This window comes from Drosophila mojavensis, unplaced genomic scaffold, assembly GCF_018153725.1.
Source record: "Drosophila mojavensis isolate 15081-1352.22 unplaced genomic scaffold, ASM1815372v1 contig_231, whole genome shotgun sequence".
In the NCBI taxonomy this organism is placed as follows: Eukaryota; Metazoa; Arthropoda; class Insecta; order Diptera; family Drosophilidae; genus Drosophila; species Drosophila mojavensis.
In genome coordinates this window covers 3,090,622-3,097,334 of record NW_025318772.1, presented here as the reverse complement: position 1 = coordinate 3,097,334, position 6,713 = coordinate 3,090,622, and the positions used below count along the sequence as shown (strand labels likewise).

At 37.2% G+C, this 6,713-nt stretch overlaps 1 protein-coding gene across 4 annotated transcripts in view; it reads left to right on the top strand.

Annotated features, from left to right (window-relative positions):
* The first annotated feature begins 5,469 nt into the window (after positions 1–5,469).
* LOC6574783 (guanylate cyclase soluble subunit beta-1) overlaps positions 5,470–6,713 on the top strand; it is a 64,241-nt gene continuing 62,997 nt past the window's right edge. For 2 of the 4 annotated variants that reach the window (XM_015167651.3, XM_032729005.2), the window contains exon 1: positions 5,470–5,680. The gene's annotated coding sequence lies outside the window, so the exon portion shown is untranslated. Of the gene's footprint in view, positions 5,831–6,713 lie in introns of all 4 variants that reach the window. The other 2 variants (XM_002000775.4, XM_032729001.2) reach the window with 2 other exon arrangements.

Below are 6,713 nucleotides of genomic sequence, written 5' to 3'. Positions count from 1 at the left end.
TCATTCATAAATGAATACATACATTCATAAATATTTAAATAAATAAATACTTTATATATATATATATACATATGTATGTGTGTGTGTGTGTGTGTGTAGCGACCTCTCTCGCTGCTGACTCTTGGCAGAAAAACTCAAGTTCAAGTTCGATCGGTAGCTGCTCAACGTCAGAGCAATAAACAGAGAGGTGTACGGGCATCTCCTCGCCTCTCGCCTCTCGCCCCTCCCTCGCCATGCACATTTCACGCCATTTCAGCAATTCAATCTGTCTATAATTTCTACAATAATATATTGAATATATTGAGCAGCAGCAGCGCCTCGACCTGTCGACAGCTTCTTCATAATTTCGAAAACCTCTCGAGCTCGGGCTGTCAGCGCCCCAGCTTGAGCGGAATTTTATTTGGATTTGCTTTTTTGCTTTTATTGGCGGTCAAGTGTGCCAACTAGTTGACTTTTTATTTGCCTTGAGGCTACTCGAATTTAATTAATGGACCAACATCTGGCTCAAGTTGTTAAAATCAACAAGAACAAGCGCCTCGCTCACATTAATCTTGAAGAGTTTCTAATATCGAATCGTTTATAACTATTCCAGCACAATAAATTAGATTTAAGTAATCTTTCTCTAAAGAAACCAGAAATCTGAATTAGATCATATTCCAAATTGGAGCAGCACATTTCATTGCATAACTGGCAATGGATGATAAATAACGGTAATTATCGGAAGGCTATCTATCGGTATTTTAAAATAAACTACCATGATTTAGATTATAACGGAAATATGCTGTGTTATTGCCACTAGCGACAAGGAAGGCAACGAGAAGGCCAATATTCTTTGATTAGTTGTACTATTCATTGCAGATGAATCTGCGATGCATGTCAGAGAGACTTGAAACAATTGTTGAAATCTAGCGCGAATAAATAATATTTGGGTGGGGTATAAAAAATAAAGGAACTCAATTTAGTGCTCAATCCGAAACATTTCCATGCGTGAATTACTACTTTAATTAAAACAAAAATTTGTAGGTCATTTTATTGGGGAAGTTAATTTGTTAATATCTTAGCAAATTGACTAAACTGTTTAAAAAGTCTAGCATGAAAAGCAGCTTAAGCTATGCTAAAAGCGGAAAAGCGGATAAATTTACCTACTACGGAGTTATTTAATCTAGAAAAACAGTCACAGCCAATTATTTATTATTAACAAATAAATGGTACAATCATCTTTAATCAAATGGCCTTAAAGTATTTTGCTTACAATATAACCTTAAGCATATGTATATGAAATACAAATATGCGACCATCATCTGTGTCTGATTCGTTCCGGCCATTCCGAAAACCATTTTCGTTGCTCGACAAGTCAAGGACTGAGTAACTAAGTAACAACTCCTCAATAAAAAGATGTGGCTAAATGTGATTTAAATACTTGTAATAAGTTAAGGAGAAAATTTCTTATTCAAGCGGAATATCTATGAATATTATAATAAATTAAATATTGTAATAAAATATATAGATTGAATTTATAAAAAAAAAAAACACTTTAGTAGTACCAGAATGCATTAAGACTTATTTATATCCCCAATTAATTCATGTAGATAGAGAAATCCAACCTATTATAGAATTTAATTTCTTTTGCTTTGTTATTTTAAAAAATTTTAACTACAAATAATTTGTATTGTTCTATTGCACTACCCACATTACAATCCCTCATTGTCCAACTTGAAGAACATGTAAAACTCCTTAGGTCATCCTCATTACAGCTTGTTACATGCTGGCTCAGGTTGAATGCATTTCAACTAATGATACATGCCAATGTTGTTTCGAATGCTCATATTTATATATACATACATATCTTGGTACGATTTGCCTTTGGCCATTCGGCAGGGAGTCGAACGTTTGCATAGTTCTTGCCTTTTGCATCTGGTCAACTGCAGTTTGAGGTCCTGTCGGACATTTCTTTTCTGCTTGAGTCAATATGTCTGGGCGGGTGGAATGCAAAAATTGCAGAATATTCAAATATTTGTTCGCTGACGAAGTATGAAAGTGCAAAGGTGAGCATCGAAATGCAATAAATGCGCAAAAGAATTTCATAAAAGCGAAATAACGTGCATCCATGAGAGTAAATAAAATGTTTGCTCAGCTCCAATGATTGCCAATTCAAATCGAATTTTTCAACTCTATATGTTATGCTAAGAAGCAACCTAAAAGTAAATCAAATAACAGTCTAGAGAAGTTAGAATTCCATTTGCCCATTTTATAAGTTATCATAATGTATTATAATAGTTTGATTAAAGCATTGAAATAAAAATTAATAACTATTTGTGTGATTTCTCTGGATGATGATGATAATAGCAAAGATATTCTGTGTATATGTAGGACTAATTGAATAAAGTTGATTAGGAAATGAAATTTATAATTATTATTATTATTTTTGTTGTTGTTTTTTTTTTTTTTTTTTTTTTTTTTTTTTTTTTGGGTTTTATTTCTAATCAATTGTTTCATGCATAGCCAAATTTCGCTAAAATTTGTTTTCTATAATTCGGTGAATGATAGTCAAATTAAACTTAGTTAAACTGTTCTAATGAATATTTGAACATGGGAATGACTTGAGTTTCTGGAATATAGTAGTAATATTGTTATTGCTCAACTCAAATTGTTTTGAGGTATTTTTTGTTGTTTTTGTTTTTTAATAAACTTTTCCATATAGAATGTTTATTTATTTATAATATCTATGAAGCTATTTATGATATTAATATTTCTTTTTAATTTCTGAAGATTTAAAAATATTATTTTTATTAATATATTTTATGTGGCCTAGAATGTAAATATAATATTTACTATTTTATTTCGTATATAACTTATTGCCCACCTCACATAAACTGCTTATTAACCAACGGATAATAATAATATTAGCTGTAGGTATGTAAGCAACTAATTGTCGCTTAAAATAGTTGTTGATTTACGAATTCATATAGCAGCAGTGGAAAATTGAAATGCGATTTCCATGTTAATCGAATTAAGTGCTCTGACATGGTAATTAAATTTACAAATTTATAATTACGATTGTTATAAGAGGAAATGATTAAAGTTGAAATGTCATTGTGTGCGCATTTGCCTGATTGATTGAGTGTAGGAATGATGTATACAAAGAGGTCAAGTAGCTGCTTAGTCAAGCGCAACCTGTGCAATGCTGCTCTCAATCAGATAAACAGTTGTTTCTCCTCTTCCCAGTAACTGGAATTGCATCGAAATGCAATATCTCTCTGTCTTTGTCACACGCTCTGTCACTCCAACGGGCAAGGGGAGAGGCGGAGGTGATGGGAGCCATTAGGCTGCGCATCGAGACTGGCTACAAAGTTTCCTTTTCGTTTTTTGTTATTTTTTTTTTTTCGGGGGTCTGTGGGATGTGCGCTGCTTGCCTGGCTGGTTCCACTTCAGGAACTTATTTACTCAAGTGTGATGCGATTATCCTGGCTGCGCTGGTCCTGTGTCTCTATGCGCAACTACCGAAGTGCTGGGCACACACTCTGAATACCATTATTGTCAGTGGGTTTTGTGTGTGTGTGTTCGGTTCGTAGCTCGACTTCTTCACTACGCTTACTGTTTGTTAATTAAATGTCAGACAGATTGTCATCTTTGCGGCGAGCACTTGATTCGAAAAACTAAATAGGTTATCCCATCAAAATTGTAGGGTATCTACTGAGGTATCCTAGCTACAGTGCTCACATTCTTTTCCATTTACTTGCCAAACTCGAGAGCTCTTAATTTGACTTTGCTGCCTGAGCAGCAGCTGTAGTGCATTCCATTCTATTTCAAGGCAAAGCTGGTTAGCTGGTTAGGGTATTCTATTTGTGGTCTACGTCTATTTGGCTCTGATTTTAATAGACTGCTGTCTGCTGCGGGCGCTAATGCCCAAACCATACCTGGCTACACTTTCTCTATTCAAGGCCCGTTCTATCAGTGTCAACGGCATTGTCAGCCTGCCAGCGGCAGCTCCTTCGTTGGCCTTATGCCGACATTTATCAGACATCGCAGCTGACTTTTGTTGTGGTCTCTGCGGCTGCACTTGCAGCCTTTCAGCGTGGTCTTAAATAAAAGCTGAATTAAAACAAATAAAAAACGTTGCAGCTGCTCCGATTATGACGGCAATATACTCTGTCTCTGTGGAGCTGAGCTCGGTGTGGAGTCTCAGTGACTCTAAATTTTCACTCCTTGATAGATAATCAATGTGACTCTAATTTAATTACAATTAAGCAGAGCTAATGGAAGTATGCGTAAACTCAAAGTGAATGTACTCAATATATAATTAGCACAGCGACTATATTTAGAAGCATCGCTCAGGCTTTAGCTGTGTCTTTGTTAATCTTAATTGAAAGAGTGTCAAATGAAACATTATAGGAAATTATTGAATTAATTTTAAAACAAAATATTTATGATTTATTAATAATCTATTAATAATATTAAGCTAAAGTTCATAATAAAACAAGTAAGAAGGCTCCAGTCGAGACTGCTCGACTAGGAGATACTCTGAACCCTCCAAGCTGATATTCTAATCATTCTGGACTTTTTTTATGCACACATACATACACATGCATTTATAAGCACGCGCTCTGCTAGCTGCGCAGTAAGCAGCGACAGCGCTTGGGCTGCGCTGCAATGTGGGCTATATTATGACAATTTATTTGTTGAATAATTTCTTTTGTAGACATACAATCTTAATACAACTTTCAGAGCGTAATCATATGGTTAAATTGTGTGTACATTCCAAAGCACAAGTCTCTAGTACTTGAAATGCGTTTTTTTTTAATTGGGGGCGAGGGGGGCGTGGTATCCAAAATCTGTAAATTACAAAATCTTTGTGTCCATTAACTTTATATACAACGCAAATTTGAAGACTCCAGGTCTAAAAGTGTTCAAACTAGGCTGAAAAAACCAAGTCGATTTTTCGATTATTCTCGATAAAAAAGTTATCGGATGAGTTATCGAAAAAATAAAGCAAACTCGTACTGCCTATGGTATACTCGAGTATGCATGCCAAATTTCAGCTCTCTAGCTCTTATATCTTCTGAGATCCTTTTGCTCATACGGACGGACGGACGGACGGACGGACGGACAGACGGACAGGGCTATATCGACTCAGCTCGTCGTCCTGATCAATAATATATATACTTTATGGGGTCTGCGATGATTCCTTCTGCCTGTTACATACTTTTCACAAAACCATTATACCCTGATTTCCCATTTTCAATGGGTTCAGGGTATAAAAAAATATGCTAAATGCATAAGCAATTAAACTTGAATGTTAGCAGAGCCATCTATTGGCCAGTAGCCAAAGCCAGAGAGAGAAAGAGAGAGAGAGTGCTCGTGAGAGCGAGCTTTTCAGCAGCTTTTATTCGTAAACAGCTGAGCGTGTGCCTGGCACATTGACTAGCGGCTGGCAGGCGACAGGAGCTGACACAGGCCAGCGCGTTAGTGGCTGTTGGAAAAGCGCACACAAGTGTCCTGGCGCCAGCTGCGGTGTCCTTTAATATAACAAGCATCTAGCGGCGGCTGCTCAGTCGTCGATGGCTGCTTCAAGCTAACACTGTTCAAGCATTGCGCTCGCCCAACCTGAGCTAACGGCTATTCAAAGAAGGCTCGCGCGCGCTTCGCTTATCACAGAGCCCAGAACCCAAATACGAGAGTTGTGAGTGGATGAGTGAGTGTGTGTGCTTGTGTGTGTGTGTGGCAGGAAGTTGTTTAGCGAAACTGGAGTGAAAGTCAAATCTCAAATACAAAACAAATAAATCACAAGCCAAAAATAAAACAAAGGCCGGGAGTGAACGAATATATTAAAGTAAATACAGCGGCGCAAGCAAATCGCAAAATAATAAAAACAAAAACAAAAAAAACAGAGAACAAAAACAAAAAAATAACAACAACAACAAAAGCACATAAGAAATGTGTGAGACTCCCGCCAAAGGACTGAGTCAAAGCGGCGTATGCGCAACGCTTCCCTGAACAAAAATTAAAGCATACTTTTGAGGGCTCTAATTTATTTCGATGCGCATATTTCTGTCGCTATTGTCTCTACCGAGTGATGGGGCGTCAGCAAGGGGGCGTGTCATAATTTATGTTTTACGGTTTTTGTTATTTTTTTTTTTTGCTGTTTTTGGTGTCCACGAATAAGAAAAATATTACAATAGCACAAGTGGACAAAGCGTTGGAACAAAACGAATAGAAATATTTGCCTCAATATGTCAAAGTTTATTAGACATTTGGCTTTGCGTGCCCGCGGCAATTTGTGGACAGTTGTTGCGAGTTGTTATTGTGGTTGTGGTTGTTGGTGTTGTCGCATTTCGGGTTGGCACGGATAGTAAAACGTCCATTAGTTTTGATAAATGTTTGCCCAGTTGAACATACAATTGCCCAATTGAACAACTGGCCGCACAGCACGACCTAAGCCGCCTCGGCTGTGGTCTCATTATGAATTGAGCTTTGGCTGAATGAGCGGGCCATCGTTTACTTAGTTACTGCACGTTTAGTGCCAAATCGACAGACAATTTGGGCGCAAATAAGCAGCAAAAATATCATTACAGTTAACTAATATTAGCGTGTTTAACACTTGCGTGCATCACTAGGTTGACAAAACGTTTCGAGGGCATTTCCTGGCATGCCTGATCGCCCAGCCGAACACCCGGCCACCCTCTGACATTGTCATTCCTTAAGCCAGGGCAAAG